The sequence below is a fragment of the Ailuropoda melanoleuca genome, chromosome 13, assembly GCF_002007445.2.
Source record: "Ailuropoda melanoleuca isolate Jingjing chromosome 13, ASM200744v2, whole genome shotgun sequence".
Taxonomy (NCBI): domain Eukaryota; kingdom Metazoa; phylum Chordata; class Mammalia; order Carnivora; family Ursidae; genus Ailuropoda; species Ailuropoda melanoleuca.
In genome coordinates this window covers 56,119,532-56,146,505 of record NC_048230.1, presented here as the reverse complement: position 1 = coordinate 56,146,505, position 26,974 = coordinate 56,119,532, and the positions used below count along the sequence as shown (strand labels likewise).

The 26,974-nt window shown below is 45.6% G+C and overlaps 1 long non-coding RNA gene across 1 annotated transcript; it reads left to right on the top strand.

Annotated features, from left to right (window-relative positions):
* Window positions 1–17,312: 17,312 nt before the first annotated feature.
* LOC117795652 lies at window positions 17,313–23,932 on the top strand. Its single transcript, XR_004619738.1, has 3 exons — window positions 17,313–17,597; window positions 22,915–22,967; window positions 23,794–23,932. It is a non-coding gene; the product is annotated as an uncharacterized LOC117795652 (long non-coding RNA).
* The last annotated feature ends 3,042 nt before the right edge of the window (window positions 23,933–26,974 follow it).

The window sequence follows — 26,974 nt, the reverse complement described above, 5'->3', positions numbered from 1 at the left end:
ACCATCGTAGGTGCTCACTTAACGTTTCCTGCATAAATGAATGCAGCCCTTCGAATATGTTTGTGAAGATGAGCGATGGGGGAAAATACTTATGATACAATGGAAAAGCTTAAAAAAACACAACACTAAATAGTTGAGCAGTATGATTTATAACTATGCAAACACACACACACACACACACGCACACACACATACCCATACCCTGGCTTAAGAGAAAGAAAAAAACCAGAATGTTCAGTGTGGTTGAATTAGAAGGATAGGACAAAGAATAATTTTTTCTTCTTTCTCGTTTGATGTGTTTTTTTTCTAATCTTCTTTAATAAGCATGTTTTCAATTTAAATGAGAAAAAATAACAACAAATCTGGAGAAGAGGGAGCCCGCAAGCCCTTTCTGTTCCATACAGTTTTCCCACAAACTGGGGCGGGGTGGGGCGGGGCGGGGCGGTCCGAGAAAGAGCTGCCCTTTAGAAGTGAAGCAAGAGTGGGAAAACCAGCGCCTTCAGGGTGGCAAGGGTGTCAGCCGACCAGGAGGAAGTTGTGCGGAATAATGACAAAGCAACCCCTCTCCCCACACAGGACATGGTGGAACATTCTGGACACCTCCCTAGAGGGGGCAACCATCCTGCGCACCACCACAGCCCCCCCCTCCCTGCAGCTTCACATGTCCACACCACTGTGTCTGTAAAGGGCCTGCCATGTGCCCCATTCCACGTACATTGCCTGACCTAACCTAGTCCTGACAGCCAGCCTGAGGGCAAGTGATAGGTACTGCTGTTAGCCCCATTCCACAGAGGGAGAAACTGAGGGTCAAAAGACTTAATTGCCCAAGGTTGCCCTGCTGGTAAATGGCAGAGTCTGAACTTAACACCATTTGGTTCCATCCTTATCTATGATTGGCTTCCTTCTCATTTCTACTAAGAGATGATGAGTTTCTGAAGGAAAAAATTGGGTCATAGTTATCACTATGTCCCTAAGGCCTGGCCTAGGGTCTAGCACACAATGAAAGCCTAATAATAATGATTGAGTAAATGAACTAACAAATCGGTAGGTTATAGATGGATGGATGGATGATGGATGGATAGATGATGGATGGATGATGGATGGATGGACGGACGGACGGATGGATGGATGGGATGGGTGGAAATGCATGCATGGAATGAATGTATAGCTGAGTATGAAAAATAATTAACTACATAAATGATGATGAAAGGCAGAGGGCTCTAAGAGAATGAAAGTGTTTGTTCCCGTACTTTGAATATGCCCTTCAGAAAGGTTGCAATTGGCAGCTCTCAGGCCAAATCGGCTTCAGACATATTTCGTCTGGTTGTTACAGGCTTTTAAATATTTAAAATTAATTGCCATTATATAAAAATTAGAAAAGTTCATGTTAGAAATCTAGATTTCCAGCTTCTCTTGAAAAATCACACCAGTGCATATACTAGGAAACCAAGTGCCAGGACTGCTCGGGCCACGCACTCTGGGGCCCCTCAGCCCCCACCCCCCTTCACTGCATCCCTGTTGCTGAGGTTGGGTGACCGCTGCCAGGCTGCTGTTTTTCTCATCGAACCATCATAGGGAGGATGAAAAATCTCTTGTACATGACTCTCCCTCAGAAGTGGGAAAATGAAAACAGGTAAAGAAGAAACCAGGAGAAGAGGTCTTGCTTTGTGGACGTCGAGGCTATTCCTGCAAATCTGACCCATGAGCAATGTATACTTTCCTGAGGCCGGTAGAGTACAGAGCTTAAGGGCACAGATGCCAGAGACTGACAATGGGAGTTCGAGCCCTGGTTCCACTGCATACTGGTTGCGTGGCCTAGGGCAAGTCACTGAATCTCTCTGGGCCTCAGTTTCCTCCCCTGTAAAGCAGAGATGGTATCAGTCCCCACCTCCCAGGACGTTAATTAATAAGTTCCTTCATGTAAGCTCTCTGCATGCGAACTGTTCTTACCAGCTTCGGTCATTGGTGTGACCTGTCTGGACCCCATGGGTCCACAGCAGGAGTTTATAAGCAAGCATCATGTGGTAATGTCTGGGTTTGGCAATATCTAGAGATATTTTTGCCTGTCACCTTGAGGGGAGGTGCCACCATTAGGTGGCATCTAGTAGGTAGACGCTGGGATGCTGTTAAAGGTCCTACAACACACAGGACACACCCCACAGCAAAGGATTATGTAGGATTTCTGGTCTGCAGAATCCAAGCTCCCAGAGGGGCTGAGGTGAGGCCAGACGTGTGGGTGGGAGGCCCTGGGGCTGCGGGTGGTGGTTCCCTCAAGGGAGATCAAGGCTGAGGACACTGCCTTGGGGGTGGCAGGAGACACGACCGCTGGCCCTGAGCTACCCCAGCCTTCAGGACTGTCCCATTCCAGGATGCCTGGACCCAGCCTGGCCACACACGAGGCAAATGATGTGTCCCTGGCGCCTCCCCGTGGCTTCATCCCTAAACTGCATGATACTCCCCAGCCTGGGACTGTGGGAGGGAGGATGGGACCTTGTCCCACCGCCACCTTCCTCCCGGCTAGTTGGGAATGTGGGGATTTAAGGTAATGGAAGGCGGCAGCCAAGGCCTGGGAGACAAACTGACATGGGTTTGAACCCCCAGCTCTTCCACAGACCAGCAGGGAGAACTTAGACAAATCCCACGACCCCTCTGGACCTCAGGTCCTCATTTGTAAGTTGGGAATGATGTTACTTCACCATGGAAGATTAGATTAAGTAACAGACATAGACGGCACATATTGGATGCTTCGTCATCCTCCCCTCTGACACTTGTGTTCACATAAATCCATAGTCTTTTACATTTGGTGAACTTCCAACGTCCCGGGGGTGAAATTTAAGTAAGTATCAAATAAATAATTTTGTTGCCATGGCATATTTACTGATATGCAGAGGGATCCACAATCTATTGTCAGATAACCACAGGCCTCAAAAACATTGTGCACCCTGGGACCCCATTTTTGTTTGATAAATCCATATTTTAAAATATGTACATTTGTAACATATACGAGAAACAAAGACCTCATTTTCTTAGTGTATAAAGAGCTCTTGCAGATGAACAAAAAAGATGATTATCCAACAGAAAGACAGGCAAAGGACATGAACGCTTTGCTACCAGAAAATAAATATGAATGGCCTTTAGATATATTTTTAAACTCGAATCTAACATAAAAGGAAAGACCGTGCAGATTAGAATTTAGTGAATACCTTTATCCCCATCTGCAAGGCAAAGATCGAGAAGTCTGATAATGGTTGGCCTTGGCTAGAGTGTGGGGAAACCACTGCTCACGTAGGTTGTTGGTCTGAATGTCAATTGGTAGGTATGACCTTAGTAAGCATTTAGACAATAAGTGTCAAAATTTTAAAATGCACTTGCCCTATGACTGGGTAGCTCAGTTACTAAGAATTTATCTTACAGAAATAGATCCACATACATGGAAAGACTCCTGTGAAAGGGATACTAATTGCAGCATTGTTTGCCACAGCAAGAGACTAGAATCGCCTGACATGACTATCACCAGGGGCTGGTTAGATAAATGATTATATTCAGACAATGGGATATGTGAAGAATGCTCTCCTGCTGATCTGGAAAGATCTCCAAGGTATATTGTTAAGTTAAAAAAAAAAAAAAAGAAAGAAAGAAAACTAATGCAGAACAGGGTGTGGCGTATGCTTCTATTTAAAGAAACTACTAGAGGAATCCATGTACATATTTGCTTATCTATATTCTGTATATCTCTGTAACGATCCCCAAGAAACAAAACCAGGATGGCTTCTGGGAAGGGAGCTTGGAGTTCTGGAGCTGGGGGGCAGGGGGTTGAGGATTAGAAGGAGATTATCCACTATAAATCTTCTGGTACGCTTTCAATTATTTTTCATGTGAATATTTTTCTTTAAAATGTCTTTTTAAAAATGTTGAATGCATCGATAGATGAGAGAAAGAGAGAAATGCCTGGAAGGATGTGCTCCAAAGTGTCAGCAGTGCTTAACTCTGGGTGGCTGATGTGAGCTAGGAGTCGCCTTTATTTTCTTCTTTTTACTTAGATGGCTTTCTAATTTTTAAAAGTAATTATCAAAGAATATTTGGTAGATTAAAAATTCTTGAAAAGGAGATCCTCAGTGGGTTTTTTTTTGGGGGGGGGTAGTCAGGACATCTCACTTCTACATCAAACAACAACACCCCCCAAAACATGCAAGCCCCTAAATAGATTATTTTCATTGCCAAAAACATTATGGAGTTTGAGGTCTGCTGGTTGGAAATAAAGTCCATGAAAAAGTGAGAATTAATACAGCCCTCCTACCATGCAGTTGCTAGGCATCAAAACCCAAAGCTTCTAACCCAGATCTGGGTTCAAATCAAGTTCCAAAGGGCCCCTTTTTAGCTGGGCACGAGTTCCAAATCGCTCAGCCTGCGTTTCCACAGCTCAGCGATGGGAAGACCACAAGGGTGCCAGGAGGCTTGTGCGAGCCAATGTCCGTCAAGCACTTAACTTGGGGTGGACACAGATCGGGACCCAGTTCTTATTCCACGCAAGATGGGCACACACGGAACAGGAAGGAATTCTGCACACGCAAGGGCTACAGGGCGGAGGACAGGTTGGGGGGCCCTCTGCATCCCTGGAGATCAGTTTGCCACTGGCTGTGTCGCGAGTCCCCAATACATGGCCCAACGCCGCCGCTGGGCAGTCTCCCCACAGTTTGGAGAGAGTGACACCAAGTGGCCAAACCTGAAACTACGCCTTCGGGCCGCGGGTATTCCGGGAGCCTGGGAACAGCTCCTTGTCCGCTCCAGCTGTGGTCTTGAGCTAGGGCTGACCCTCTGTGAACCTCAGTTTTCTCAGCTGGAAAATGGAGATAATGCTGCCTACCTGGCAGAGCGGAGGTGAAGATTAAATGAGGAAGCCCACGGAAATAGTCTCCAGGACAGTTAAGTTGCACAACTTGAGGCCCGACAGGGTTGGGGGGTTGGAGGGCATAAGTGACATTGTGCGACACAGCAGGCACCTCCAATTGCGTAGCCTTCATTATCATCATTCCCCCAAACTCTTTGTTTCCTTCCACCCTCCCCCAGAGTGGCTTTAAAGCGCAGTCTCCCAAAGTGCGGACCGAGTCCCCACGTGCTTCACGGGAAGATTGTAATGGGTACATTTCCTTTCGATCTTTCTGATTCTATCTTGGCAACCGTGTCAGATTGATACTGCTGTCTTTAAAGCCTTCCCAAGGGTTACCCACCTCCCTTTTGAACAAAAGGAGAGCAGGCCTCAGAGCTTTCGGATGGCAAGGTTATTTGGCCACTATTTAATAAAGTAAATGTTTTCGTAGTATTTATTTTTTTGTGGCCACGTTCTACTGAGGGCAAGTGTTGTTGGTTTTCCATTTATAATAGATGTGGTAGATTGTATTACTGTCAATGTTTATTAGTCCTTCCTACGGGCTGTTCCCTGGTGACTCTGACTTCAGGTTTGGCTGTGTGACACCCTTTGACCAACAGAATGTGAGTTAAACTTCCAAGCAGAAGTTCTGAGAGCCAGCATGCCCTCCTGCCATTTGCTCTTTTCTCTCTGTCAGAGAGATGCGCAGAGAATGGGCCAGGGATGGGCTGCGGCTGCCGCCTGAATCCCGGAGTAAAGACGACCCAGCTGCAGCCAACTTGCAGCCAACATGAAATATGTATGAGAAATAAACCTTGGCTGTTAACAGCCCAGGGAGACTGTGGGGTGGTTTGTTACTGCAGCAGAACCCAACCTGAGTTGACTGATACAGTAGAGATAAAATGTTTCCATTGAAAATAAAAACACTTACATTAAATTAATGTGCTCATTTAAAGAAAAACATGAAGTAGATAAGGTGTAGGCAGCAGGGGACATACATGATGAAGGTAGTGGTTGGATGACTGGAGTTTAGAAAACATTGGTGCCCAATTTTAAATGTGAAAATTGTTACTCCAGGTTACAGGTGGCTCATGTCAGAGCCTCCCCCTAACACTTCCCACTCACATTTCAAACTCCCATCTGCCTCCCACCAGGTAGCCAGAGTGAGTTTTCTAAAGTGCACATCTCATCAGTTTCCTCTCCTGCTCTAAGTTCTTCGATGGCTCCCTTGTGCCCTCAGATAAGTCTTCAATCTTCATTATGGCCTACCAGGCTGGTCATATAGTCTATCCATTCATCTCTTTCTTCTCTCCCTCTTGCGCTCTCTGCTCTAGCCATACTGATTTCTTTGTTATTCTTTAAACACAACAAGTACGCTCCTGCCTGAGGCATTTCCCATTTGCCATTCTCTCCACTTGTGATGCCCTTCCTGGAGATAGGAACATGGCAGTTCCCACAGTCCCTAAGGTATCTGCTTAAATATTACTTACTCAAAGAATTCTTCCCAGACCATCCTATATAAAATAGCAATTCCTCATTCTCCTGCCCCCTTATCCTGGATTTTTTCTCCGTATCACCTATTACCCTCTGACCACATTACATATTTCTTTATTGTCTGTACCCCCATTAGAATGTTAGCTCCTTGAAGGCAGGCATTTGTCTGGTGTTTTTGTTTGTTTGTTTTGTTTTTTGTTTTGCTTTGTTTTGTTTTGTTTTTACTGCTGTAGCCCCAGCACCTAGAACACCACTGGGCAGATAGTAGGTGCTTAGTAAGCACTTGCTAAATGAAGGAATGAATAAAAGATGGCAAAGGTGGACACCAGCAGCTTTACGCCCGCATTGCACTAGCTTCAAATCCAGCTGCTAAAGAACCCCTCTTGCCAATGGTTCAGAGTTGAGTCTCATTGGCTGCCACAGATCACATGTCTCTCCCTGAACCAATCACTGTGGCCCGGGAGAATGGAATACACTGATTGGCCAGGTGTAGGTCCAATGTCCATACATAAGCCCAGAAATAGGCGGAGCGCCATCTAAGCTGTGTGGACTGAAGGCGAAGCAGGAGCGTTCTGTAAGAAAACTGTGATGCTGTTATCAGAGAAAGAGGAAAAGGACGCTAGGTGGGCAAAAACAAAAAGGTAAATTATTCACCTAGCTGAGTCCCTGGGACTTAGTGAGGTTTCTGTGAATGAGGAGCCTTATTTGGGATAAAGTTGTATTCAGGTGTGAGGGGGGTGGATAGGGGTGGAGGAACACTGTTAATACCAGAGATAGAGCTAGAAAAAGGAGCAGGTGATGGGACAGTCCCTAGAAGCCAGTATATCCGTGGCATTAATACATTGTTGAAAGAGATTAAAAGTTTGGAACCAAAAGTAATCTTAATTTTCTGCATGCAACTTCTTACATAATCAGCAAATACTAATCTCTCTTCTGACACTGAGGACGACACCCTTGAGAAGAAATGTAAAAATAAACATTGTTGGCTCTGATCTGTTACTGTTGATTAGTTTGAGAACCCACATGTGCTTATTGCATGATAGGACCATAAGGCATACCACAAACCCCACAACCAGCCAAGCGGGGCCTCCTGAAATTGGCAGTCATGGTCAGCTGAAATTCTGAAACCATATGGCATAGTCCTGTTATTGGGAATGAGTAATCTATTTTGTTCCAGATTCAAAATTCTGAACTCTTTAATAATGCCTGCAATGGTAGAGTCTGAGAGTTGTCCCCCAATATCAGCTTTCTACTTTCATAACGATAGAAGCACATGGCTGCACAGAATGAAGACTACATTTCCCAGCCTCCATTGCAGCAAGGAGTGGCCATGGGACTGAGGTATGGCAATAGGATGTGAGCAGAACCTTTGTGAAAGCAAACATGGTGGACAGCTGTTTGGCTTTTGGGGTGGGGACAACATGGTACTGCTGATGGAGCAACAAGTTAGGGACCCGAGCCTCTGACAACATAATGACGTAGAGCCACCACCTTAACTCAGGCTTCTGTGGGAAAGTGAACCTTGTATTGCATTTCTGTCTCATGTCTCTGGACCCCACAGATGAAACTATATTCAAATTAATGCATACCTCTAAAGAAGTTGGTCTGTCTTGGAAAAGCCGATAAAATATACACATGAAATAAATCCTTTAAAGAGCAGAATGAAGTACACAGCTTTGATTCACTTATATCAGTTTATTCCTTTTCAATACATACATCCTTGGAGTGGCTAGGTGGCTCAGTCGTTAAGCGTCTGCCTTCAGCTCAGGGCGTGATCCCAGAGTTCTGGGATCGAGCCCCACATCAGGCTCCTCTGCTGGGAGCCTGCTTCTTCCTCTCCCACTCCCCCTGCCTGTGTTCCCTCTCTTGCTGGCTGTCTCTCTGTCAAATAAATAAATAAAATCTTTGAAAAAAATACATACATCCTTAATACATACTTTCAATATATACTTAAAACCATCTAAAGGAAGATACTGTACCCTGGATGCCCCTGTAACATGACTACACACAACCATTCTTTGGCACCTTTTTTTTTTTTTAAGTAGGCTCCACACCCAACATGGAGCCCAACGCAGGGCTTGAACTCTCAACCCTGAGATCAAGACCCAAGCCAAGATCAAGAGTTGGACACCCAACCGACTGAGCCACCAGGCACCCTTCTTTGGCACCTTTAACTTAAGTCCTCCAGGCTCCTGGTTCCCAAGGCTGGCTGACTATCATTGCATATGGATAGCCTTTTAGAAATGCAGATTCCTGGGCCTTGGCCAGTTCATTTGAAGAAGTAGAATATAAGGAATTCGTAACTTTAAAAACATTCCCCATCTCACTAGCTGTGTGGCCTTGGGCAAGTTATGTAGCTTCCCCGTGCTGCTGTTCCCTTATCAGTTAGGTGGGGGCAGTAATAGCACCTGCCACCCTAGGGCGTAGGGCGGCAGTGAGGGCGAGTTTATGTCACAGGTACAGAACACCTAGCATAGGACCCAGAACAGAGTGGGAGCTACACGTTGTATTTGTCTTTACACCCATTGGCAGGACTGTAACCTGAGGCAAACTTTCTGGAGGACAGTTGCACTATCTACCAAGATGTGAAATGTGTACTTTAAGACCCAACAACATGGTTGAAAACTTAGCCTACAATTATTCTCATCAGTCCCGCTCTGTGCACAAGCATACTCATTGCCACACACACTTACTCAACAAGTATGTATTGAGTGCCCACCATTTAGTCAGGATGAAATAGGGTAGGCTGCAGCGGCCCCCCCCCCCCCCGCCGCCAATCACAGTGACTCAATACAGTGAAGGTTTATTTCTTGCTTTCACATCATGATGCAGACTGAGTCCCCTTCACCTTGTTGCCATGTCATCTGGAACAGGTGATCTTGGAGATGGACATAGCAGGCGAAGAGAGAGCTAGAAGGTCTAATGGCACTTTTTAAAGGCTAGGCTGGGAGTGGCTTACATCACTTCTGTACAGCCGTTAGGCAGAAATGAGCCACAGAGTTCGAACCTAATTGCAAGGGAGGGAAAGGCAGAGAGCATAGGGTGGTTGAGTGAGTGTTGTCTCTGTGATATCTGCTATTTTCAACTGTTATTGGAGCTGGGGACCCAGTGGTGAGCAAGACCAATAGGGTCCCCGCCCTCACAGGGCTTCCCTTATAAAAACCTCTATTCTAAACATGATCCCAGCATATGTCATTTTGTACTTGAGCAAAATTATCTGAAGGATACGTTTTCAGAAGATAATACGCATTTATCACTTTGATAGATATGGTCCAATTGCCCTCCCTCGGATTGTGCCAATTTCCACTTCCACCAACAGATACAGGAGTGCAGCTTGTCCTGCAGCCTTGCCAATACAGGGTGTTATCTGACTTCTGGATTTTTGCCAATCTGATAGGTGAGAAACAATCTCTCTGTGTACTTTTAATTTGAATTTTTCTTATTATAAAGGAGGTTGAACATCCTTTCATATGTTTATGAGTAATTTGTATTACCTTCTCTGTGAATTGTGTGTTCATAGCCCTTCTCCATTTTTCTACTGACGTTATTAAATGAAAAAAATGAAGGGGCAGAACAGAATGCATGTTGGAATCACTTTTGTAAATTAAAAGCAAAGCGATATTTTGGTATATACATATAAATATTATTATATATGCATACAAGTTTTCTACAAGCAGCCACGGGAAACTGTTAATAAGGGAATAGACTTGGTGCTTTTTTTTTTTTTTTTTACATCTGTGAGCTTAAAAAAATGTTAATTATTGGGGCGCCTGGGTGGCACAGCGGTTAAGCGTCTGCCTTCGGCTCAGGGTATGATCCCGGCATTATGGGATCAAGCCCCACATCAGGCTCCTCCGCTATGAGCCTGTTTCTTCCTCTCCCACTCCCCCTGCTTGTGTTCCCTCTCTTGCTGGCTGTCTCTATCTCTGTCAAATAAATAAATAAAATTTAAAAAAATGTTAATTATTTTAATTCCCTGAATTTGAGGGTGATTGTTTACACCTGAGTGCTATTTTTTGAGCCTTTCCGAATGACATCAGGTTTCTAACCATGTGCAAGTATTGCTCATATTATTTTTTTAAATGTCAATAAGGGTAATTGGACCTTTTTTTTTTTGCCTTTATATTTTTTTTCCATTTTAAAAGTTCTAATATATATTATGTTCAAAAAATTTTTAGAAGAACGCTGTATGGATAAAAAATCACTGTCAGGAATTGAGGCCAGCCCCAGAATTCAGCTCAAGTCTTGAAGTGCTCAAAAAATTTGTTGGATTGAAAGAAATGAAAGCTTCTCTTTAACTGAACCACCAAAGACCCCCAGATGCGGAATTACAATATTCTTTTGTTTTTAAGATCAACAAAAGAGAGGCCAAAGTTGCCTTGCCTAGGATTTTTTTTTTCCCCCAGGTGAGGAGGCTTGTGCCTTTGTCCCATAAAGTTAAAGGCAGCGTGAAACACTGGAAGGGATATTCTGGGGACGATGCCTCCCTCTCAGTATTGCCTGTCAGTCCTGGGAGTTTATCTCATTGGTTGAGTTGGGATCACGTGCCCGTGTCAGCCAATCACAGTTGCCAGGGAGAGGACCACTGCTTGTTCACGCCCCACTCCCTGAAGCCGGAGGTGGAAACTCCACTGCCCAAACCAGGTGGACGGGAATCAGTGGGGTTGCGGTTTTGCCCAAAGGAGAATGGGGTGGCAATGCCAGAAGAAGGGCCAACAGGTGCTGAAGGGCAAAAACAACATCACAACCACCGCAAACACCTACTATGCAACCTGCTGGGGATGTGCTGATGAACAAGAAGACCTTGTCCCACCCCTCAAGGGGCTGACATCTTTGTGGGAGAGACCCAAAAAAGCAAGCAAACAAATGTTTTTAAACTTACAAATTACAGTAAATTCTGTTAAAGCCACAGACAGGCTGAGGTGGAAAAGACTTTGACTAGGATGGTCAGAGAGGAAATGACATTTAAACCAGGAAGGAGGATTAGGAAGGAACAATGAGATGGTCATAGGGGACAAAACAAAAACAAAAACAAAAACAAAACAAAACAAAAAAACTGCAGGTGGATCCCCACTCCACACCTAAACCAGGACAAACTGCCAGCAGATCAGAGACTTGAACATATAAAGTGAAACCACAAATGTAGTAAAATAAAACTGGTGTAATTAATGACTTCAGACTGTAAGAGAACTTTTTAATAATGAAGCAAAGCCTGACTGTCCTAAAATGAAAGATAGATAAGTTTCACAGCATAAAAATGTTAAAAACAATCTTTATGGCTAAAAGTAATCTTGCTACATTAAATGCCAAAAGGCAAGTGGGGCTAATTGGGGCTAATCACAAAGGGCTAATTTACTTAATATACAAAGTGTTCCAATAAATTAATAAGAAAGAAATGAACAACTCAGTAGGAAAATGGGCAAAAAAGATTGTTCACAGAGAAGGAAAAACAAATGGCTGTAAGCATATGAAAAGATGTTCAATTTCACACATAATAAGAAAAATGTGATATTCCCCACCCCGTTAGATTAACAAAAATCCCAGTTTGACAATCCACTGTATTGGTATATCAGACAATGAGCAACTCCACATGAAAATAAAACAAAACAAACACTAAAAAAAAAACCCAAAACCCAAAAATGCCTTTAGCAATATTCATTAAATTTAAAATGCTCATACCTGTTACCCTAGCAATTCTGCTTTTAAGAATTTAAATTGCAGGCTTATTCGTACATATGCTAAGTGGCATACATATAGTTATTCACTGTGTGTTGTTTTTAATAGCAAAAAAAGATGGGGGGGCAATGCCTATCGATAAAGGGTAGAAAAAAACGGCAGTCCATCTGCAGCATATAGCGTTCCCTGGTATAAAAGAAAGAGGTGACTGTGTGTGAACTAGTAAGTAAAGCTCATGCCAGGGTTTCTAAGAAAACAAAACTGTGCAGAACCATGTGTATAGCATGTACTCATTTGTAACATTTTAAGAGGGTGGAGGGGAAAAGAATCTATATTCACATTTGCTCATACATGCGAAAAATATATTAGAAGGATATGCAAGGGTCCAGTAACCAGGTGCTGGAGGAATCAGCATATACAAAAGGCCCCAAGGTAAAAAAAAAAAAAAAAAAAAAAAAGGAGAGAGAGAAGAAAAGAAAAGAAAAAAGGTTGGGGGGGGGAGTAAATTCCAAGGACTAAGAGTGTGCCTGGGAAAGATGACATGTGACAGGTGGTAGCCAGATGCTACAGAGCCTTGTAGACCACCATTTAGGATTCTAGTCTTGAGTCCAAATGCAGTGGGAAGACATTCAAAAGGAGAACATGATCCAATTCACATTTTAAGAACATCTTGCTACCATTTGGAGAAATTGTTGGAGGAAAGCAAGATGGAAACAGGGAGGCCAGTTAGGAGGCTGGACATCTAGCCACAGGAGAGAGAAGGTGGGCTGGACCTGGAGGTGGTGGTGGAGATGGTAAGGATTGGACAGGATTAAAAGACAGCTCCAAGTTGGAATCCATGGGTTGGATGTGGCACTGGAAGGGGCAGTGAAGCCAAGGGGAGACTGGAGCCTGATCTCTGGCTCACATGTAGGTGGTGACCGTGGTGACTGAGCTGGGAAGACTACGGAGGGGGCTAGGGTTGCTTGGGATGGAGATGCATTCCAGGGGAGGGCATGTTAAAGTCAAGGGGTTGGTAAAACATCTAACTGGCAATGTCAAGTAGGCAGTTGGGCGCTTGAGCCTGCAATGGGAGAAACCAGGAAGAACCGACATGACTTACACAGAATAACAAGGGCAGGTCCCGCATGGATTCCAAGTCGGGGCCCCATGCCTACCCAAAGTCATGTTCAGGAATGTTCAGGGCAGCTTTATTCGTAATGGCCCTAAGCTGGAAATGGCTTAAGTGTTCTTCAACAGCAGCTGGATAAATAAATTATAATAGATAGACAACAGATAGATAGGGATGACAGGAGATATAGGCTCAAATAATGAAAAAGAAAACTGCCGATCCACACAACAGCATGAATGAATCTCACAGACATAACTGAGCAAAAGAAGCCAGGCATCAAGGAATACGTCCAGTATAATGCCATGCATACAGGGTTCAAGAATCAGCCAAACTAATCTCTGGTGATAAAAGTCACAATAGGGGTCATCTCAGGTGGGAGAGAGGGAATAGCCTGGGAAGGAAAGGGAAATTTGCAGTGGTCGATTGGTTTAGAAATCTTCTAGGAATGGGTGGTAATTACCCAGGTATGAACATATGTAAGAAGCATTTTAGCCGCTTTACTGTATGCTTCTTATCCCTCAATTTAAAACTATTGTTGAAAAAGAAGTGGATTAATGTCATCTTAGCAAAAACCAACACAGTCATTTAAAAACAGAAATAAATAATTAAAAAATTAAGGCTTCAATTATCTTATTATCTATCTAATCATTCTTCCTTAACTTTAGGGGAAAAAATGAAAGAAACAAATACATGTAGGGATAGATTTTTTATTTGAATTTTGAAAATTCCTTCATTACCATTTCTTTTTCTCCTATTAAATGAATGTCGAATTACATTTCAACATTTTATTCAGTAAATCATGTCTTCCATTTAAAAAAATGTCTTGGTGGCACCAAATGCCTCTGAAGGTAGGGACCAGGGCTGGACTGAGTATAGGGGCCTCGGCAGAAGTTGGGGTAAGAAGGCCCTCAATCCCCTCTACCAGCCTGTGCAGCCAGGTGACTGCCCGTCTCTCTTGACAGAGGTCTGGGGACTAGTTTCTGGAGACACTGGGATAGAGAGGAGGTGGGCATTAGGGATGTCAGTCATTGCAGAAGGTAGGGATGAGGCCAGGAGCTAAAAACAAAATGGTCCAACCCAGGTCCCTTCCCTAGTTCAGCTTCCAGAACACAGGCAGCCTGGCTCCATCAGGAACCCTCTATGGAGAGGTGGAAGTGGACCTCCTCAGCAAAAAGACTGATTGATAATGACATTTGGGTCCCAGAATGAAAAAGCTGGCTCACAGCCCAGCCACATTATAGCGAAACACATGGAGCTTCCAAACGGTTTTTAGTGCCTCCCTCTCAAATATGAAGAGGTCCAAAGAGTCCCTGACATCTGAGAAGCACTTCCAGCATGAAAGACAGGGACCAGCATCAACACACAGTAAAATGGGTCTGGGAGAAAACCGAAATATTGCAGGGAGCAGATGAAAAGGCATCCAGATAGGAGCCCAAAGACCAGGAGTTTGCATCCCAGCTCTGTGACTAACAGGGCTGCCACATACAGTTGTGCAAGTCACAGACTGCCCAACTCTAGGGGAAATGATATGGTTTTATATTATGGTTTATGTAGATGGTGCCATATGGGGTGATACAGTGCATCACTATATATGGGACCCTGGCCCACTCCCTGTCCCTGGAAAGTAATAATAATAGAACGTCCCACTGAGGGACTCCTGGAGGGCAGATGACCATCTCGGTTTCTTTCATAACACCCAAACCTAATGTAAGTTTATTGAGTTGGCTCCCTGTAAATGTTTGTTGACTAAATCAGTGAATTAATACGTGGAAGAGTAGGTGAGGGAGAGAGTGAATATGTGTCCCCTGATTTACAGCATGCACAGTGCTCCCACAGCCATCACAAGATCTCAGTAAAGCAGGCAGTTTAATGTCGCAGCCACGAGTCCAGGCTCTGGAGGCAGAAAGCCTACTTCAAATCCCTTTGAGCCTCTGTCTCCTCATCTATAAAATAAAAGTGATAAGAATGATGCCTGCCTAGGGTCACCTGGGTGGCGCAGTCGTTAAGTGTCTGCCTTCGGCTCAGGGCGTGATCCCGGCATTCTGGGATCAAGCCCCACATCAGGCTCTTCCACTGGGAGCCTGCTTCTTCCTCTCCCACTCCCCCTGCTTGTATTCCCTCTCTCGCTGGCTGCCTCTGTCAAATAAATCAATAAATTCTTTAAAAAAAAAATGATGCCTGCCTAAAAATGTCATTGTGATGATTAACTGAATGCATAATAAGCATTCAACAGGGGCCTGACCAAGTCTTATCAGTTAGAATTAGATGTGGCCATATAAAACAGAAAACCCACATAAGTGACTTAAACAAGATAGAGCTCCCTCTCTCCCTCCCTACCCCTGTGCATGTACTTAAGAAATTAAAAGGTGTGGTATCCACGGTTGGAATGATGAACAGTCAGCGGAGTCCTAGACTTCTAGCTTTTTGCTCCACCAGCGGCAAGATTTCCTCATGGACCAAAATAGCTGCCAGAGTGCCAGCCATCAGGTCCACATTCCAGGCAGAATGAAGAAGGAAACAAGGTGTATACGTGCCATCAGCTCCACCCAACAACTTCTGCTTGCTTCTTCCCTAGCTATATGGGAGACACATCACTGCCTAGAACAAAATCAGGGTCTGTTAATAAGGAATGGATTGGGACAGCAGCCAGCCATTTCTGCCACATGAAGTCTCAGTGAATAAATATTCACTATTATGATTGTTGTTGTTAGCCCAGTTTTAGAGAGGAGAAAACTGCAGCTCAGAGAAATTAGGTAATTTGCCCAAGGTCTTAATTCAAGTCATTCAACAAGTGTTAACTATATGCCTACTATCTGCTGGTCCCTTAGGATACAAATGCCAAATAAGACATGGGCTCTGCTCTCAAGGACATGAAATCAAGTCATTTCAAAGAGGATGGGAAGAGCACTCACCCCAATGGCCCAAAGGACAGAGCATCCAACCTGGAATAAGGGCATGGGACTGGAGTCAGGGAGTGCTTCCGGGAAGAGGTGGAGCTCCTCATCACAGGGATAACAACTGTACATATCTCACGGGGCTGTGGGTAAGATTAAATGAGACTTGCCAGGGCAAGCTCAGCACCATGCTGGAGACACAGGGCTGCTATCATCATCATCCTCATTATGATCTCACTCTCTTTGCAGAATAAAAATGGCCACTTCTTTACAATATTTTACAGCTGAAATTACCTTCAAAGAGAGTTAGCCTCTGCTACTCATTTAAGACGGCAGAACAACAGGAAACAAAAATGCCTCATTTTCTGTTGACTCTGGGCCAGAAACCGAACTTTGGGAATGACCAGTTCGTGGCCTCTCAGGAAGAACTGGATTTCGAAAGCTGGCCTCTGAAGTTTTTATCTTAAGCACTTAGCTACCACTTTCTCTACTCAATAATAGGAAAGAAACAGCAAAGTGTTAAAAAAAAAATTGGGGGGGGTGCGCCTGGGTGGCGCAGGCGTTAAGCATCTGCCTTTGGCTCAGGGTGTGATCCCAGCGTTCTGGGACCGAGCCCCACATCAGGCTGTTCCGCTGGGAGCCTGCTTCTTCCTCTCCCACTCCCCTGCTGTGTTCCCTCTCTCGCTGGCTGTTTCTCTCTGTCAAATAAATAAATAAAATCTTTAAAAAAAAATTTTTTTTTTAACATCAAAATAGGGTTTGGTTCTCCAGAAAAGGCCAGGAGGACTGAAGCTAATTCACATTTTACTCAAGCAACCCCAAGAGAAACCAAGTTTCCTGGAAGAACAAAAGGCAAAAGGAAGGAGCTGTTTGAAAGCAAGCTCAGAGTGAAACCAGATTACGAGGGGGCCACACCACGGCCTTTAAGCTGAGCCTCAAAAATAGCATCTGTCCCCTGGGTATTTTGGGAGTGTCCTGGGCAGAGCACGGCAGCGGCCAGGGGCCTCTTTGCATATCTCCAAGGACATACCTAGAGAATGCATCGCCCGGCCTCCCCTTGACCCCAGGCTCTACCCAGGCCCCAGAGCTGTGTCAGCAGCAGCATAAATGGTACAGAGATAAAGGGAGATATTTAAACACCCAGAAATCATCTTCTAATTTAGGAACCAAGCTGCAAAATATCTGTCTCCCTTAATGGCTTGAGTTGGGAATTTGGATTTTGAACCTCTTCTGCCAGGCGGCCAAAACATCTTCATGTATTAATAGACAGCGAGCGTGAGGCTGCAGGGACAGGAGGGCTGTGGGTCTAAGATGGTCTGGAATCAGAAGATTAAGTCCCACAGAGCCCTTTCCGGGCCTCTCTGTTTACGCCGCCGTGCTTCCGCCTGGGCCCATAATCACCTCATCATTGCTGCTATTGTCGCCATGATTATTAAGTACTTTAAGACTTGCCCAAGGAGGGTGCAATCCTTTAATTATGTCCCTCCCTGCATCATTGTCGGAGGCCAGTTGGAATCGTTCTCCGTGTTTTGCACAAAAGAAAATGAAGGCCTGGGTGAGTGTGCAAGTTCAGGGTCAAACATTTGTCAGCATGAGGGAGATGGCAGGATGTGGGTGGGAATCAGGCAGGCCCTGACTCCAGCCCAGTTTCAAACGCTTGCGGGTCTAAATTCAAGATGTGTGCTTTATTCCCCAAGAAGCGGTAGAGGGGTGTGTGTGTGTGTGTGTGTGCGCGCGTGTGGTGCTTTGTGAGTTGGTCCGTGCGTATTTCTCTGTTTGTGCTGTTTGTCTACGTGCTTCTGCGTGTGTTTCTATATATGTCTGTGTGTCTGTCTGTGTAAAAGGAGGGGCAGAGAGAGAAGAAGAAGGATGATTGGAGACAAGGAGGAGAATTAGTTAATAACGCTTAGAATGGCAAAGCTAGAAGGCCCTTAAAAATCATCTGGTCCACACTGAGATCTCATTGTTAACTTTGGTAGGTGGGATAATAGCATGGTGATTTCATTTAAAAAATGTGATCATCAAATATTTACTGGTTAAATGACAAGAGCTCTGCCATTTGCTTCAAAATACTTGAGCAAAGAAAGAACACGTTGAGGAGAGAGAATAAAAATGAGGAGTGCCTGGCTGGATCAGTTGGAAGAGAGTGTGACTCTTGATCGTGACGATCTCAGGGTCGTGAGTTCGAGCCCCAGGTTGGGTGTAGAGATTACTTAAAAATAAAATTTAAAAGAAAATGAGATTGGCAAAATGTGGATAATTGTTGAGGTGGATACCGAGATGTTAGTTACATGATTCTATTTTTGTGTATGTTTGTTTGATATTTTCCATAGTATGTTTTAAAGTCGTATATATACCAGTCACTGCAAACTATTATCCGGGTAAATACCACTCATAAAAATCTTTATAAAAATTGAACTGGCTGCCAATACCTACAAATGGGTGCTTGCATCTAAAAATCTGGATGTCTAGCTTTTCTTGAAAAAACTCAGAAGCCCTAGTGACTCTGGTCCCATACTCCCTTTCAGCAACAAAGGTGCAAAATGGCCTCTTTAGTTGGGGCCTGTGTTCTCAGTTTGCCACCGTCCCCACCCTTCTCTATCACCCCTGATACCAAAGCGGATCATCACTCTTAGGTCACCATTTCTCTTTTAGTAGAAATAAGAGGAAAGTGAACATGTTCTCTTGGAGCAAAGACAGTTATTTGCCAACCTAATAACTAATCTCCACTTCTTTCTTACTAATGGAAACTCCTACACTATTGGGGGTGGCGAGATCTTCAAAAATCACATTTCCCAGCTTCTCTGGAATCTGTGACTGCCCTCATGCTTCTCAATTAGGGACGAGATTTTCGGGTGTCAACCACTGGGGAGGGGGAGTGCTACTGACACCTAGTGGGTAGAGGTAGGGATGCCGCTACACATCCTATAAGACGGGGCAGTCTCCCATAAGGGGGAGTTACTCAGTCCAGAATGCCCAACCTTAGTGCTGCACCTTAGTGGTCCCGTGTGTTGTAAATTGAAGATGATGGTGGGACTTCCAAGAAAGGCCTTTGGTGTCTTGCCATTCTCCTTCATTTTCCCTATAATTACAAACATGGCTGGAGCCCAAGTAGCCATTTTGTGGCCTCAAGGAGGGAATCTCCGTGCTGAAGTTGGAAGGAAATGGAATCCCTGACAACATCATGGAGCTACCCTCCCCGCCCCCTTAGAATGTGGACCTCCAGACTGGTTCTGTGTAAGAGAAATGCATTTCTAATTTGTTTAAGCCACTGGAGTCAAGTCTCTGTTACTGTCAGCCAAGTGCAGTATCTAAATGAGTTATCTCTGTGCCTGGTTTTCTATGCTAGAGGGGAAAGGAAAGATAGACAGGAGGGCCAAATGTTGAAAGTAAAAAAGGAGAAGGCATATCTCTCTGTGGCAATGACCCAGCCCACTTCCCTGCTGATGTCACTTTTTGACCCATGCAGGCATCTGGGTTTGCAGCTCCTGGACCGGTTGAAGCCCTTCACCAAATATATGAGGAACAGAAACCCTTAGCAGGTTCATGATGACCTGAGGGCTAATTCACAACGCAGTCCTTCTCACATTTCCAAGAAGCCAAGTCTCAGGAAGTGGTAAAGAACGTGGTTTCTAGAGCCAGGCTGTCTTGGCTCAAGCACAGGTGCCGCCATTGACTGGCTCTGTGACTTAGTTCCCTTAACCTCTGTCTCTCAGTGTCTCGGCTGTAACATCGGGATGATGATAAAGGCTTCTATTGCTTGGGATTGTGAAGAGAACTCACATCAGCCAAGGTCCCAGCAGGAGTAGACGTTTAGGAACAAACTGTTTGTAAAGGTGCGGCTGGGGTATAGGGAACCTGCGGGGATGCCACGACACCCCAAGGCTAGTGACAGAGGGCGTGTTACTGCCACGTAGTAACTGGGGGCACTCCAGCCCCTAGATCGAAACGGTGGAGGTGTTCTCACCTAGGCCTGAAGGGGCAAAGAAGGAAATGGTTGGCAGATCTGGAGAGAAGAAATCCTATAGAGAGGCACTTGGAAGGACCTGTGACCTTCAGTTGAGGGACACAGTAGCCCCTGGTGACCAATGGAACAGCCAGGGAATAAATACCCAGACCTACTCTGCTTCCTTCTTCCCGTCTTCTGCCAATGTCTCTCATTGGTCAAACCCAATCAGAAGCCAGCAGGCAGGAGAGCCCTTTGATGCTGTCCACACAGGTCATGGAACTGAGTGGACAGACTGGAGGAGGAGACTGAAGACCAGGGCTTGCATTCCCTACTCCGTGACTGCAAGCTTCTGGGTTGTGCCGTTGGAAGGCACAGAAGTGCCCTCTCCCTCTCCTTTTCTCACTCGTAAGAAGGAATATGGATATGATGGCAGGAGCTCCAGCAGCCCTTTTAGACTACAGAGTGAAAGTCACATGTTGAGGGTGGTAAGCAACAAGATAGCAAGAGTCTGAATCCCAGACAAGGTAGAACCACCACGGCCTACCAGGCACTAAGCCTTGGACTGTTCCATGAGAGAGGATTAAACTTTTATTTTGTTCAAGCCAGTTATTTTGGCTTTTATTACAGCAGCTGAACTGTTATCCTGAGCAGTACAAGATTTAAATCAGAGATTTGCTCAGATTTTGGAACTATTTTAGGCTGAGCTTTTTAAAATAAGCACAAGGGATGGGAAAGTTACAAACTCTGCTCAAAAATACCACGAAGGAGTCTGGGTGGCTCAGCTGGTTGAGCACCAGGCTCTTGGTCTCCGCTCAGGTCACCATCTCAGGGTCGTGGGTTCAGGCCCCACTCTGGGTGTGGAGCCTACTTAAAAATAAATTAAATAAATAATAAAATAAAATAAAATAAAATAAAATACTATTAAGGAATCTGCTCTCCTGGGAGATGCAACATAACACAGTAGGGGGCAGTGTTTCGTGAAGAAAAAAAATATAGCCTCTCTGGAATTGAGATGTTCAGCAAGTCAAGCTCACTTGTCAGTGTCCCATCCACTCCAAGCTCACAGAGGGAGCAAGAGACAGCTGCCTCCTGGTAGCCACCGAACAAATCCTGGGATGAGCTCTGCTGGCTCAGATGCACTGCAAGCCCCTCCCCGAACCAATCGTGATGGCCATTGTGATTGGCTGGTGCGAAATCACACGTGCTGTGGGGTGGGGCGTGGCAGCAACCTGCTGGAGGGAGGAACTTAGGGTTCAGGTGGTTGCACCCTGGGAAGTGGGTTCTTGGCACAGAAGGGAATGCAGTAGATGCAGGGGAGCCCCAGCCCGCAAACGTCCTTCATACTCGCCGGTAGGAAAGAAGGAAAATTTGGAAAATAACATAAAATGTCATGGTCGGGAGTAGTTGCTGCGGAATTTCCCATCAGCCACTCTGCAAGATTGATTGATTGATTGATTGATTGGCAAATGAAAGTATCGAGCCAAACTGGCTCTTCCCTTCCAACATTGAAATGTGTGTGACTACCTGCAGAAAGGAACTAAATAGTTGCAAGAGATGCCGGCCCCCCACCCCCAGCTAAAGACCCAAGGGGCATTTCCAAAGCTACCAACAGAGCGTGCTCTGTGTTTCAGTAACTTTGTGAAATGCAAAAAAGGAGTTCAGGCGAAATACAGGGGACAGTTATGTCCCCAAGGGTAGGGCGTGAGGCTTGTTAATGCCACAGGAAAGATGAGGTCCCTCCGACCAGGAAATAAGAGTCACCAGCTTGGGCTCCAAGTGCAGTTACTAGGGGAGCGCTGTTTGCTTGAAGAGCACCTCGCTCCACCCTGTTCTTTGGGGGAGATTGAACGCAAGACTACGATGGGATCTCATCGATATCTGAGTTTGGAAACCCCCAACAGCAGGGCCTGTATCTTAGTTGGGGGTTCCCCAGAGGCTGACCCTGAGACAAAGATTCCAGGACAAAGAATTTATTTGGAAGGCAAAAGACACACCACCGATAGGGAAGAGGAAAGTGAGCCAGGGAAGGGAGGGCCACTGAAATCAACCAAGTTATCAAGACAGTTACTAGTGCGCAACTGGACCTTAATCCCGTCAGTGCAGAGCACATGCCTCAGAGTTATCCTACCTGGGTGACCAGGGAACTGGGGTATCCATGCAGCACCTCTTCCCAAGCATTGGGTGATAGCTGCTGGGGGGAAAGGAAGGAAGCTCGAATTCTCCAGCACTGCTAGCCTGCTTGACTCCAACAACCAGAGGGAAAACAAGCTCAAACTCACGCAGAACAATGCAGATGCTAGCAACTGGAGGCTGGGCAGACAGAAGGTGGGCACATGGTAAAACCCAAGGACTATGGACAGCAGCGGCTACCCCCCAGGTGCAAGTGGCGGACTTGGGAGACAATCTCAGAAAGAACAAAGAGGGGGTCGGGAAGCAAGATGGGGATGGGAGGACCCCCACCAAAAGGCGTGTCAGTGAGCTGGCTCCCTTTATGGGCACCTGGGGCCAGGCCCAGTGGCGACCTCTGGGAGCTGATGTGGAGTACCCTTCAGAATTGTGAAGTGCAGGAGCAAGGGAGCCGGGACACGTAAGAACAACGCCCATCTCTCAATGGTGGAAGGTTGTGGCTGGCATCATCAACTCTCAAGCACTACCCCTGTGCCCTGCTGTGTGCACGCCCAGCACAGACCCTAGGCAGGTGCCAGAGGTGGGAAGCTAAAGGCATATAGAGAACGATCCACCAAACTGCAGGCAGTCCTCCATGGTGGGCTGGAGAGGACAACGATGGGCCCTGATGCTGGCTAGGACACTTGAGACAAGGAAGGAAAAGGGGGAAAGGTACAAAACCGACATTTACAAAGCACCAGGCACTTGTCATCCATTAGCACACTCAATCGTGTTTTTTATAATTCCCATTTCACAGATGAGAAAATGGCATCAGACAGGGAACAGGACTCGCTCTTGGTAGCATGGCAGGTAGGTGGCAGAGTGCTAGAATTCCAGCTCGGGTTTACATCTGGCACACCCGGACCCCACGTGAATTTTGTCTTTTTAAATGAGACGCTTCGGTGCCAATAGCAACAAAGACTAATGAGTCAGTGACCCTTGTAATTTCAAAACTGGTGTTTTCATCTTATGGCTGGTGGGGACTTCCACAGCAGTCACAGTGTTAACCCTGGAACAAACAACTAAAAAAAAGATGGCAACGTGGCAGAGGCATAGACCCATGTCTGTATGTTTACATAAGTCCACATAAATCCTATACTAGCAGTATTTGTAAGCATAACCATAAATGGCAGGGCCAACATAGGTCCCTGGCTCTGCCATTTAATAGCTGTGGGGCCTGAGGAAGTCCCTTCATCCCTCTGAGGACCAGCTTCCTCAATTCGAAAATGGAGATGGTAATAGGACCTGCCTCATAGTCGGGAGAATTCCGTAAGACGCCGCGTGTAGGATGCTCCGTTTGGTGACGGAGCTGCTGTAACAGATTAGTAGAGCTTTAGCGGCTTAAAGAAACACGGAATTCTTATCTTCGAGTTCTGGGTGTCGGAAGTCCAAAAAATGGGTCTTATGAAGCTAAAATCCAGGTGTTGGCAGAACAGCACCCTTCTAGAGGCTCTCGGGGAGAATCTATTCCCTTGTCTTTCCAGCTCCTACAGACCAGCTGAATTCCTTGGCTCATAACACATCCTCCATCTTCAACGCCAACAGCATGGCGTCTTCTGATCTAATATTAGTGAATGTTAAAATAGAAAAATCTTAATGATGTATGTATTTATTTTATATTTATTTGTATTTATAGATTGTTTTCCCTATCTACTGATGCATGACAAAGCACCTCACTACTCAGTGGCTTAAAAACAACAATTTAGGGGCGCCTGGGTGGCGCAGTCGTTAAGCGTCTGCCTTCGGCTCAGGGCGTGATCCCAGCGTTCTGGGAGCGAGCCCCACATCGGGCTCCTCTGCTAGGAGCCTGCTTCTTCCTCTCCCACTCCCCCTGCTTGTGTTCCCTCTCTCGCTGGCTGTCTCTCTCTCTCTTTTTCAAATAAATAAATAAATAAAATCTTTAAAAAAACCCAATTTATTATTATCGCTTATACTTCTGTGGGTTGATGGGGCTCAGCTGAGTGGTTCCCACTTGGGTTCTCTCGTACCGTCATAAGCTGATGGCAGCTGGGGTTGACGCCATCTTGACTTGGGCTGGACATCCAAGATGGTGTCTCACTGCTCTGTCCCTGGCGTAGCCTGGACTTTTTCTACAGTGGCTCAGGGCTGTATGAGACAGGAGGCCCAGAAATGGCCCAGCATCTATTCTACCATGTTTTATTGGTCAAAACAGACACAGGTCAAGGCCAGTCCAGATTCTTCTGTTCCTGTTGCCCAGATTCAAAGGGCTGGAAGAGTAGACCCCATATCTCAAGAGAACTTAATGGTAGCCGTCTTTGAAGTCAAGTTAATGTATATTTTAATCTTCCTCTACCCACCCCTACCCTGTATCATCCCAGGATGTTACATGCTTTCCCCCTCCCATACCATTCTGGGATGTCTCCCTCTTCTCCTTCTTCGAGGGGAGTACCACTGAGGAGATGCATTACAGTTTTGTGGGCTCCAGATAAGACGTGAAACTTGTCCCCTCCAGGAGCATCAAGAACTAAAGATTCTTTGAGAAATTGAGGTGGGCTTTTTGCTTTCTTTTGCTTGTTTAACATCCCTTCCCACTTCCTGTCCTAGGATCCCAATCTTCCTGTGGGGGAACTAGTGGTCAACCAGGGGTGCCTTGCACTCTGTGAGTCTGTGAATGGTCAGTGACCCAGGCCATAACAAACAAACCCTCTCTGAAATTTTAATCTCAAACAGAGTGACAAAAAATTCTGAAATAAAAGTTTGCAATGGACACCGTAGGTGCCTCCCCACCAGTGATTATACCCCAGGCACAGGACAGGCGTGATTAGTCTAACCCAGGGTTTCCCAACCTCTCTCTACACATTGACATTTGGAAGAGATCATTTTCTGTAGTTTGTGAAGAGGGGGCGGGGCTGTCCTAGGCATTGTAAGATGTTTATCTGCAACCCAGACTTCCACCCAGGAGATGCCACTTACACTCCCCTAGTTGTGATACCTGAAATTGTCCTGCCAACATTGCCAAAAGTCCTCCGGGGGCTAAGACTCAACCCCTGTGCCTCTTCCTGATGATTGGTTCAGGCGTGAACAGGTCTAAGCCAGTTGGGCCATGGAGACACCTGAACAGATTTCTGGGAGGTGTCTGGCAGCAATGCCTCCTTACTCTGAAGAGAGAACCAGGAGAGGGGGGCCTGGTGGCTCAGTTGGTTAAGCCTCCGACTCTTGATTTTGGCTCAGGTCATGATCTCAGGGTGGTGGGATCGAGCCCTACGTTGGGCTCCTCACTCTGCTTGAGTCTGCTTGAGATTCTCTCACCCTCTCCCTCTGCACCTCCCTCCCCTCTCCCCTGCTCGCACACTCTCTCTCAAATAAATAAATCTTTAGAAAAAGAGAGAGAGAAAGAGAGAGAGCCAAGGGAAGCCTCTTTCTCTTTTTCTTCCCTTACTGGGCGTTAACAATGTTCTAGCCCGATTACTACTGGCAGCCCCTTTGCAGCCATAGAGGGAACGGGCTTTCAAATGAAGCTAATAATACGTGGATGGTAGGGGAAGAAAGAAAGAGAACCTGGGTCTCAAGTACATTCTTGAATCTCTGAGTCAACCAACCCTGGAATTGCCCTACCAACCAACTCCCTTACTGTTTAAGCCAACTCGAACTGAGTTTTCTGTTACTTGCAGCCAAAACACCCTAAGTGACACATCATCAGAGCTGAAGAGAACACTAGCCAGTTGATGAGGCCAAGACCCCCCAGGGCATCCTGTTTCCAATCCTTTTCAAACTTGCTTCTAGAGCTTTCTCTCTAGAAAGATCTTTCGCGCTATTTCTATAAAGTGCCTTGCGTCCTTCTAACAAGTTCCTCTTCTGTTCCTGTTGGCTAGAACCAATTTTGTGATTTGTAGTGGGAGAATTCTATTACCTCAGTTGACTAATTTCAGCCAAAACCCCCCCACATTCCCAGCCACCCTACCACCACCGTGGAGCTACCTTAAGCCGTGTTTGCTGACTGACTCACCTGGTAATTTACAAATTTCTTGAAACCTACGAGAACGATTGAGTCTCATGTGGTCAGGTGGATGGGAAAATCAACAAAGTAAACAGTCTGGTAAATTCTAAAGAAAACACTGAATCGGGGGGCTGGGGTCATGCCAAAGGCAGCCCAGCAAAGTCACCCCAGCCCATCCTGAAGACTGCTAGATCCAGCTAGGGTCCAGAATTAGGTTAAGGGACAAAGAGAAGAACAGGATTCCGTGGTCAGAGAGACCCTGGCTCCACCATGCGCCCAGGGTGTGACCCCGAGGGAGTTCCCTCTCCCTCCGAGGCTCCGCTGTCTCATCTGTCAAATGAGCATTACCATATTAGCTTCTCCAGGTTGATGTGCAGTTTAACTGAGATGACACACGTCTAACCGGTTTAGTGATATGTCTCAACTCGTTGAGATGTAGCTATGAAATCGTTTTTGTTTTTATAATAACTACAACCGAATATCCTCTGTTGAAACCTCCCTTTCCCTCTGGGTAATAATAAAAATCATAGAGTGGTGGTGGTGGTAGTGGTAGTAGTCGAGACAGTAGGAGGGGCAGTAGCAAGTCCTCATGGAGAGCTCCCTGTGCACAGGCACAGCCCTAAACACCTTGGATATGTTAGCTCACAAAATCCTCAAAATGACCTTAGGTGTAGGAACCCGTATTATCCCCATTTTATAAGAACAGAGAAACAAGAAGTTAAGTCATTTGCCCCAAATCATGCAGCTCTTTAGGGGTGGGTTTCCTCAACCTACCTTTCTGCCATTCCGTAACTTGTCAGGCTCTTTTGGTTACCAAAGCTGTCTCATTTCAGCTTTCAAAACTTAAAACTCCTCAAGT